This window comes from Musa acuminata, chromosome BXJ2-3, assembly GCF_036884655.1.
Source record: "Musa acuminata AAA Group cultivar baxijiao chromosome BXJ2-3, Cavendish_Baxijiao_AAA, whole genome shotgun sequence".
Classification (NCBI taxonomy): Eukaryota; Viridiplantae; Streptophyta; class Magnoliopsida; order Zingiberales; family Musaceae; genus Musa; species Musa acuminata.
Genome location: NC_088340.1, coordinates 2302528 through 2313806, shown reverse-complemented (window position 1 = coordinate 2313806; position 11279 = coordinate 2302528). Strand labels below are relative to the sequence as shown.

The following is an 11279-nucleotide window of genomic DNA, read 5'->3' as shown; positions in this document are numbered from 1 at the left end:
GGATTGGGTCCGGGAGAGCGTGACCTGTGAGCGGAATCAAAGACCCGCGGAAACAGCTCGGAAGAAAAGCCTCGCCTTTCTTCTCTGTATTGGTAGACTGTCGCAGGAGAAAATTGGGAGGATGCGAGGTTTTGGTGCTCTAGGTTTCCCTTTCCTCCGAGGTAAGAGGGAAAGTCGCCTCCTTTTTCTAATTGGTACCATTTTTTTCCTCCATTGGACTCTTTCGGCTTGTTCAAAATGCTGGTTTTTTTTTTTAGGATTTTTGCGCTCACATATGAATCCCAATTGGTTTTTTTTTTTTTTTTTGCCTTTGTCTTCTGATGCTTTCTAATTCGGATTTTGAGAGAGAAGTGATTTTTGATGGCTTTTTGTTCGTAAATATTTCTGGAAATGCTGGGTGCTATGTGTATTTGTGGAGGAATTGCTGAAAAGTTCAGGTATGTAACGAGGGGGCCTTTGGGGCAAGAGGCACAAAAGTACTGGATTTCATGTGGGCTTGTCGGGAGTTGGTCTTTGATTAGATTCTTTCAGCTAGAGACTGTAAAACACGGATCTTGGTGAAATGACATGGGCCTTCTCTCTAAAACGTCTTTCACCCATGTCCTCTAGGGTCTTCTTGGAGTCATGATTTATGTCATTTTTGTCTCCTTCGGCAATTGCCGTTGCTCCATTTCACTCTCTTTGAATGCCGGAGTATATTGTGTTTTATATAGAATATGACTGTTAGGTTTCATTCTCAAGTAGGGAGCTTGAGAAGAGCTTCGACTTTAGTCACTGCTGATAGTTCTTGTTTTCATTTTCTGGAGGTTTTATTTCGTGATTTGATCCTTGTACTGAACTTTGTCTGTTGATTTTGATCTTCTGCAGTGCGCTATTTCTCAGTTTCGTAGTTGGTTAAAAAGCTTGAAGATAGAATATCTGTTGTCAAGTTTCTTAGTCTGTTCAAAAGCTTTGAATTAAGGGTATTCCAGATTGCTACGTCTTCTTAGCTTGTGAACCTCTCCAAGATTAAGGTGCATGAATCTGGTATTGGATCGTTGAATTCTTGGAAACAAAAAATGTCCCTCCTTGTATTTATTTGTTGGTCGCTATAAAAAACTCGCAAGGCTGATTTCGCATCTTGGTCTTGCTTTTCGTATTTCTGTTGATTCTTATACATTTTCTTAGATTTCCTTTCTTGTGTTTTCAGAAGGAACATCTCACTGGACCTGATACATCCTGGTTAACTCATATCAGGTAAATTTTACTTGATAGAAGAACAAAATTTAGTAGCCTTTTTTTTTTTGGGTGCACATGCCACGCGACGCATGCACCCCCTTGTGCACATGTGCCCATATATATAATTAATTGTTTGGAAACTCAAAATGTTATACATGCAGAAGTTGTAGACCTTTCTGTGATTTGAAATGCATTCTTTCCTTGGAGAAATTTCGGATATTGATTTTATGTTTTTTTTTTAACATATCTCTCTTCAAATAAAGTGGATTTCTCTCATCTTTTATAGAGATAAAAGTGAAACATATGGCTAGATCAAATGATATGAGTTCGTCCAAGTAGCAGAAGTTGAAACTGGACATGAGTATGTTGGTGGGGACATGCTTCAGCCAAGGGAAGCTGACATACCTGCCCTTTTCATTTTCCTGGTTGTGCTTCCTCTTTTCACATATTTTTTGCTTGGGAAATGGAACGAGTCTGCAAAGAAGAAGGCTAGGATAGGTATACTTGCTCAGCTTTCTGCTGAAGAAGCCTACCAAATTGAAGCGACAACGTCTGTTCATGTTCCTTTAGTTTTACCTCCTTCAAAGACTGGCTTTCATGAATGTGCTAGATGCTTTGCTCCTGCTACAACACGCTGCTCCAGATGCAAGTCGGTCAGATACTGGTATGGATTGTTCATCATTACTGGATTTCTAAATGCTGTCATAATTTCATAAGCTCCAATTCTTCTTATGTTTTTTTACATCTATACATTATCCGTATATCCAAAAACATTTTGCCAAGAGGGCTGGCATTGGTATAACAGTAAGATTGCATTTTTGTGACCTACTGATGATCATGACTCAAGTCACACAAATGACTTCTTTATTTGTAAGGATAAAATCAATTCTTGTTTATTTGCTCTGGTGAACAACTTTTATTGTTTCTGCATCTTAAACTTGTTTAATTGTTGCATATTTTCAGTTCTGGAAAATGTCAAATAATTCACTGGAGACGGGCGCACAAGCATGAATGTCATCGCTGGCATGGTAGTTCTGTGAATGTTTCTGCTGGCCTAATTCTTACAGACACAGTTCATCACAAATCTTCTTTCCCTGGCAATGGTGTTAAAGAGATCACTCATTCCAATCTTCATAATGACATGGATGATCCTTCCTCTATTGCCATCGAAACATCTGAAAATTCAGAGATGGGAAGGAAAACATCAGACAAGGGGGTTGTTAATAAATCAAAAGGAGCTAAACCTACTAATGATGAAATTGTTACACATGCATGTGTCCAAGACTATGGCCATGATTCTTTTGCTCAAGCCTCATTTACTGACCATTTTACTGAGATTTCTCCAGCAGATGCCCCTATAGAACAAAAGGTTCTTATTATTTAAGTTCATATTGTATGTGCTTTCAAGAAGCAATTTGTTAGTTTTTTTGTTAAGCAGTTTCTTATGACCATTCTTATGTACTTGTGGTTTCAGTTAGGATATGGAAGCTTAACTGCTACCTCTAGCGAAGTCCTTTTAAATAAAGATGCCAACAATTCATCAAATGTCAGAAATGCAATGAACCAGCATAATAAGTCAGCAGGTGAAACAAGAAAAGGATTGAAACAAAAAGGTTCCCCTGAATCATCATCCCTTTTCCATTTGGATAAACATGTGATAACTGAATGCCAAAGTGGTGCAAATATCAATACAGAGAAAGTTGACACTTTGGAGGCTGGTTTGTCTTCTGCTAATGAAGCAGTCCATGATAGTTACCCTGATGAGCATTCAACAAAACAAAGCATGATGTTCAGAAAACCCCCCTACACTTTGAGGCATTCCACTCCCTTGATGCAAAAGTTCCCAGAGAATGGTTCAAGAGAATACCGTTCTCAAGGACCAGGAAGAAATAGTGACAAGGAACAAGGATCTAGTAGGATAAACATGACTTCCTTATACTTTTTATGAATTGTGGATTCTTATTCATATTTATTTCTTATTCTTATTTTCTCAAAACATGATGCAGAAATTCCACATAAGATTGCTTCCTTAGACAATCACTTACAGGACCTCAACAAGAACCCAAGCATTGAAGGGAGTTTGACTGCTGCAGAGAAGACTTCTAAAGTTCTTAAATGGAATCTTGTTGGATCAAAAAATTATAATAAAAAAAATAAGGTTTGTTTTAAATAATGTGTTCTTGGACTTAAAAATGATGAATTTCTTTGGACTACTAAATCTCTGCCTTTTGGTTACTGAAACTTCAGGTTTCTCAGATGTTGTTTCCGTACGAGGATCTTGTCAAGTTCTTTCAGCATAAAGAGGGGGGCATATATCCTAGGGGGCTTCTTAATTGTGGAAATAGGTATGACTTACGAAATTCTTATTTAAATCATTTTTTCTAGTGGGATCTTTATTCGTCAAATACAGGTTGTGACATATTTCATTATTCTATATACAATTCATGAGCAAATTTGTATGAGGCTTGCTAAAGAAGCAAGCTTTCTGCTGTAAGGTTGTGAGAGGATTGATTTGTTACTTCCTGATATACCAGCTTAAATTCTAGGTATTTACATAAAAATATTTATTTCTTTTAGAAAGAGAATTAAGCTGAAAAGAGAGAAATATGGGATTGTAAGGATTGTAGTCTTGGGTTAGCTATGTGCAATCTCTATATTGGCAAAAATTGATTGCATTTATTGACCCAAAATCTATGTTGTTGGAATCATAGTTTGTCTCAATACTCATCTTAATTTATCCCCTCAAAAAGGACAAAATTTGTTGCTAAAGAAACCTTAAATTTTTTGAAGAATTGTAGTAGTTTGAAGTTCCTTGGTGGATGTCTCAACCATTTGGGGTTGGATACATAGATCTTTTATCGTTCGTTGAGCTCCATATCATACAATATTCCTAGTTAAATTAAGAGCAATTATGTTTTTTATTATTTATGATAAAATTTTCTTAATACTCCCAGTGTCTCTCCTTGCACCACTAATCTTAATCAACTTACCTTGTCTAAACAAAATATCAATAGATATCCTTTCACCATGTCCATATCATTATAAATGATCATTTTCTCATTTTGTCATCTATCACAGATTATACTTAATTGTTCATTAATTAAAATATATTTATATTGTCTTTTTGGCAATCCTACGTGTTCACCTCAATATTCTCATCTTGGCTATGCTAACATTTTGAATTCTATTTTGTGATCCGAGAATTAATGTTCGGGTTTCTTTGTACGGACAATCAAGGTCTCTTATCCCGGTTGGACCTTTATGTACTGCAACTGAATATTCTTGGACTAGGTTTTGAAACAATGTAATTACATGAATCAAGTCATAAAATTTAAGCCCAAGGAAAACCAAGTTATTATGGATAATGTTGTGAATTTAATAATTTAGTTTCTTTTGGGAATTTCGTCTTCAGTCAATTAATGACAATAACCAAATACAGATTAGTATTCTTAATCATCACTTTCATTATCATCATTGTCATCCTAAATACAGATTAATATTCATAATCATCACTTTCATGATCATCATTGTCGTCCTCTAACTGTTATCTTATCAATAATAGGTAGTGTAACTCAAAATAGAGGTCTCCTTTGTAGATTTCATAATTTGAAATTGGCACCAAGATTCTAGCTTAGACAATGAGGGACTTCCCAAAATCCTCTTAGCAATATATAGACAAATATGTACTCACTAGAGGTCATATTTATGCTGCATTGTGTTGTATCCTGATTTTCAACAAGTTGCTGTGTTTGTATGTATATCTTCTGTCCATGTCATGCTTCATAGCTTCCAGATTTTGTAATGGAGTTCAGAATTTAATTACGGGGGCTGTGTCATCTGGCTTAGAGGTGGCCATGCAAACTAATTTGAGCATGTGAAGGTAGCTGTGCAAATTACCTTGAAGGCATTATCATTAACTAACACCAAATTACAGTTCTTATAGATAAATGGTTATGTTTCAAAATTTTGGTTTTGGATAAAAGAAGATATTTATAAATGACTCGAGCTGCTTTCGAAATTTATAATTTTTTGCATAAAGTTTTGCTAGCTTGTAAATTACTTATACATTATTGGAAAAACATAATAAAAATGCGGCATGCACCTTATCTTTTACATCTATAGTAGTTGAAATTTTATAATGCTGGACTCAGATTTAAATGCATTTGTTGTCGACATGATAGACATATATCTGTGCATAGTTTAGGAAAAGCCATTGTGGATAGGGATAAATTGAAGACATTCCCAAGTTGGCCAAGGGACCTCACTAATCGAATACCTAGGTCAAATTTGGATCAAAGCATGATCACCAAGCAACTATGTTGTATTCTTTAGCATATTCTTTTGTATTTCTAAATTTTTAATTTTCAATTTTTTAAAATACATTTAGGTTCTTTGATGCATTAGTTTTCTTGGTATTTATTTTATTTGTTTGAAACCCTAAACCTCGATCCAAATCATCCAACCCAGTTGTTCTTACTAAGTTCCCACCTGATTTTTTAAAACCTTAATCAGTCAACTTTGTAGTTGGATCATCTATGGTCGGTACATAAAAAAGGACTTATCTATAGCTGATCTAATTATTGTTGTTGAGCTCCATTGCTATCCATGTAATGCTCCATGTTATCAACTGTGATTTTGGAATGAGTTTTTTGCACCTTCATTCGGATCTTTCGATGTTGTATTTCAGGTTTTATCTGTTTATTACCCATTCTGGGGAAAATGTCATCTGCTATCATGAATCCTATGGTTTGTGTGCATGTGACGTGCAATGTATGTGCCAACCAATTAGTCAACTAGAAGAAATACAGCACAAATTTGTGGGTTGTAGTGAATATTTACATTCAAAGGACCATTTTGGAACATTTTTTCATTTTCTTATCATTTAACATGGATATCTAGATATCTGCATGGATAATTTTCTTTTATTTAGCTCAGCCTATGGTGTTCGAGAGGATTAGAGACATGAGGTTACTGGAAACAGAACATCAATAACTTTGGGAGCATGTTTTATGTTCCAAGATAAATACTAATGGTATATATGGTATCTACCAAGAGCAAGTAAAGACGAGATCAGATTGCATATAATTTGAGTTATCTTTTTATATCGTTGGTTTTTAAATACATTACAACAACAATGAAAACACACACACCTTAGTGTTTATGACCTTGCACATGTGGTTGATGTGCCTATTCCAAAATAAAATAATGCACATGCATAACTGTTTTTTGGTTTTGTTTTGTAATGTTCTCTAGCAATTTCTCTATTTAACTCCTGCCACTTTGTATATTGCAGTTGTTATGCTAATGCTGTTTTGCAATGTCTCACTGGCACAAAACCTCTTATGGTCTACTTACTTCAGAGATCGCATTCGAGAACCTGTAATTTTGACTCTTATACTTATTTTTCTGAGCAAAAAAGTCTAAGTTATGTCACTTCATCTGAATTTCTTTGTCTCAATTGTTTTCCATTTATTAGGCCGTGTCAAAGAATGGTGCCTCATGTGCGAACTTGAGCAACATGTTTCAATGTTGCGTGAAGGAGGTGGCCCTTTGTCTCCCAGTAGAATCCTTTCAAATATGAGAAATATTGGTTGCCGCATGGGTGGTGGAAACCAAGAAGATGCACATGAATTCCTAAGGTGTAGCAAACGAAAATGCCACTCCTTTTGTGTTCCTTTATTTGTTACTTTCTAAGTTCTTCATGCGTTACACTTCAGAAAAGGGATGCAATAATCTGTTCAAGCTGGACTGAGCATCAGCCTAAGAAGGGTTAACACGCTAGGGTCCAGGTAGACTATGGCTGACGATGTTGGTACTGCTTTGGGCCGGTAGTTGGATGAAATCTGAGACAAGCCATCCTAGATAGTGACTGATTATTTCATTCTTTTTTTTTCCTGATATCTACTATAAAATAAGCCCTAACTCAACCCAAGAGTAAGAAATCATAGACTGAGCCCATCCTTCTGTGACTGCATGAGATTGGTCTTGGTAACAACCTGTCCAGTCTAATAGCACCTTTTTTTTTATGCTAGTTCAATTTATCTATGCACAATTTCCAACAGCAACCTTCTGAAGGAGTCCTATTGATGTATCTTGGTGCAAAACCAGGCTTCTAGTCATGCAGATGCAATCTGTGTGTCTCGAGAGACTGGGTGGTGAGAAGGAAATTGATCCAAGGTTGCAAGAAACTACACTTATACAACAGATATTTGGTGGTCGCCTAAAATCAAAGGTCATTGATCTCACTTTAACTTCCTGCAAAATTCCTTTTGTTGGCTTAGTTTGATCTTCATGGCTTAATAATAAATTACATTCAGTTCTAACTAAGGAACCAAAAATGAATCAAGGTTAAGTGCCTAAGATGCCATCTTGAGTCTGAACGATATGAGCGCATTATGGATCTTACCCTGGAGATACATGGATGGGTTGAGTCACTGGAAGATGCTCTCACACAATTTACTGCTCCTGAAGATTTGGATGGAGAGAACATGTACAGATGTGGAAGGTTTGATCAATAGTCTTACTTTATGTATCTGACTTAGTTTGTTGTTTGTCACAGCTGATTAGATTGTTCTATTTGTAACATAGGTGTTCAACATACGTTAAAGCCAGAAAGCAGTTGAGCGTACATGAGGTGCCAAACATACTAACTATAGTTTTGAAGAGATTCCAGGTATTAAGTTCCTGAACAGATGGACTTCAGTAATTGCTCTGTTGGTTTCTACAAAGTCCAGTGCATGTGAAACATAAATGTGGTACCTTTTCATTTTATTAGAAGCACTTTTTTCGTAGGTCATTTGAAAATTCTTGTTTCATTCATGTACCATTATGCTTTCTGTTCTAGGTGATACATGATGGTATTGCTCAATATCCTTGTGTGTTTTCAGCACATGATAACAAACATGTTGCATGATATATCAGAGAGCAATTAATGCATGACCTTAAATATTGTTGGCAATATTCCTTGTCACTAACATTAGCCTGTAAAAAAATTTGACTCCGGTTAGAACTTCTCCTGTGCATCTAATGCATGGTACCGTGACCCCGTCTCTCACAGTGCATTGTTGTTCTTTATCTTAATTAGACAGGGAAGTATGGCAAAATCAATAAATGTGTTACCTTTCCTGACATGCTGGACATGATTCCATTTATGACTGGGACTGCTGACAATCCTCCCCTTTACCTGTTGTACGCGGTTGTCGTGCACTTGGACGCCTTCAATGCATCATTTTCTGGGCATTATGTTTCGTATGTTAAAGATCTGGAAGGGACATGGTTCAAGATTGATGACTCTGAGGTAACTAGAGTTTATTAAATCAGTTTATGCTGCATGATCTTGATTTGTGGCATTATTAGTGTATCACATGCTTGATGCCTTTTGTCTATTTCACCAAGCAGACCAGCTATGTGTGAGATATTATTCTGTAAATTTATCTACACACAACTTATCATCCATTTCAGTTTGCAAACAATGCCTCATTTTCATATTACATGTTTCATGTATTTGGTGCTTGGCTTTTTAAACATTTCTTTATTAGTTGACAAAAAACATTAAAGATTCAAAATTTTAAATCTTGATCCGATAATGGTTTTGGCAACAGGTCAGTCTGGTATTGTATCAATGGTTTTGGCAACAGGTCAGTCTGGTATTGTATCATCATATGACCAGTACTGACTTATATATTCCTGTACTGATCCTTTGTTAGACCGGTATAAATTGATCGGTACACATCATTTTACTGGTATTTGAAACCTTGAGGAAAACAATACTAATTGGCATGATACTTCAGTTTACTTCCTGTCATCTCTTGCCAGTTATCTATATAGTATGATTATTATTGAAACATATTTCCTGATGGGCTTATCAGACATGTTAGACATAGGAAAAGCTACAATTGTACAGGCAAAAGGGATTAGTTATCCTTGTGAGCTTCAATGCCGTCGTAGTGTCATGCTGGTGCACGATGATATACACAATAATTAGCAATGATACGTAGTAATCAGTCAGAATCTTCAATAGATGCTGCTGAACGAAATCTCAAAAGTTTTGCCAATCTTATAATGGAGACAATGGTATATTGCTCATCCTGGATGGACACCTCCATCTATTGCTCGTTTTAAGCTGTTAACTGATGAGTTAATTATGATTACAAGAACAAATTTCATCAATTGTTGCATATCTAACTAGAAGGAACAAGCATGTCAGAATAATTTCTTCAGTTAAGCTTGATAATACTTTTCTGATCTTATCTCTTTCTTAAACCAGGTGCAACCAGTACCATTGAGTCAAGTGATGTCTGAAGGTGCATACATGCTTTTCTATTCAAGGTATGTTGTCTATTTTGGTGAAATAGTGGATTCATTCTTGTCAATTTGCTAAATCATTTAATCCTCAGATCTTTCCCACGTCCCCCTCGAGCTTATACTGGGAAATCGCTATCAAGGCTTCCAACATGGACATGGAAGAGCAAGAAAGATTTGAGAAATGGCCAACAGATGCAAAATGAAATCTTGTGTGCCTCAGAATATTCAATGCACCTGGGAACTGATCCCGTAGAGGAAAATGAAGATTTCACGTACCATGGTGCTGAGTACATCCCAAGACCCTCAAGCAGAAACATGCTGCCAAATCCAACACATCTGGATGCGTGGAGTATGGAGTTTTCTGATGCTACATCTAGTGATTGGACTCTTTTTACAAGCTCGGACGATTCATCCTTCACCACCGAGAGCACCAGAGACTCATTTAGCACTGTGGATTATTGGAGACAAGACCAGCCTTGACGCGACTCTTTCTTCTCTATTTTGGCCGTTCGATGACTCGGAGTATGTCCACAGTGACACCATTGCTTGCTCAAAGTTCTTTCTGGGGAGCATGGGTGATGCTACGGATCCACCACTGCCATCTCGACCACGCAGCAGGGTACATAGACGAAGGATTACGGAATGGATCGGAGCATATTCATCGGAACGTGTAGCTCCGGCATGTTTGTCTGGTCAACAGGAGTAATCCCAGTAGAGATGGCCTCCAGCATTTGGATTTCGTGACATGTTAGATTCTCTTAGGTATAGCGGACATTCTAACGGATCCTTGAGCTAAATTTGGTTGCGTCTCATGTCTTTTAATCTATGGAGACGTGCCGACTCGTAAGAGGCGTTTGTCAGGGAAGGCAAGCAGCATTTATGTAGAACTTAGGTGAATTTAGAGAAGTTTATTGATATCTTATAATCTTGTATGTTAAGTGGTTTAATCTTGATATTTAGAGAACCAAGGCAGGCATGTTCGTGGGTTGACTTTTGATGGTAGGGCTTGAGGTGAGAACACAATCGAGAGATATTGAGAATTAAGATTTCAAAAGAGGAAGTTCCTTTTTCGAGTGAATAATTTTCAGCTTCAGATGAAACTCGGATATCCAAAGAAGGAACCTTTTTTTTTTTTTTTTTTTTGAGATTTTCATATCATACAATATCTTATCAAATTTTTTTCCCAAATGGATAACACTATAGAATTCTTAATTCCATGGGATCAACACAGAAATAAATATTTATTTTGAAAAAAATAAAATTATATAAAATGTAAAAAAGATTACTAAATGAGTTCTTAAGATGCAAAAATAAAATGTCAGAGGTGTTTAATGTTGAATTTATTTTTTAAATCTACAAAAATATTTTTTTTTTATGTCTGAGTAATTTAATTAATTTGTTAATAAAATAAATTTGATTAATTTAAGGATGTTTTACATAGCATGTCTACACTCAACAAGCAGAAAGAGAAGCAAAGGAAAAAAAAAAGATTTTAAATATTTATTTTTTTTATAAGAATTGAAGCCTATCAATAAAAAAAATCATCAACAAGAGAGATTATCATCTTTAAATCAAGAATATTAATATCATATATTAGATCTGATGAAGTTATAATCTTTCTTATTTCTATGTTTTCTGTTTTATTCTTGCACTTGAACCTATAAAAATCTTGGGTAAATAATTTAAGAAACTAAGCAGATTGCAAGGATGTCAAGTTCAGGTTCTTTTGGGAGAAAAGATAATAACATCAGCTGCAA

At 35.9% G+C, this 11279-nt stretch overlaps 1 pseudogene; it reads left to right on the top strand.

The window, feature by feature from the left end:
- Positions 1-433: 433 nt before the first annotated feature.
- Positions 434-10490, top strand: LOC103977012 (ubiquitin C-terminal hydrolase 15-like; annotated as a pseudogene).
- Positions 10491-11279: the final 789 nt, after the last annotated feature.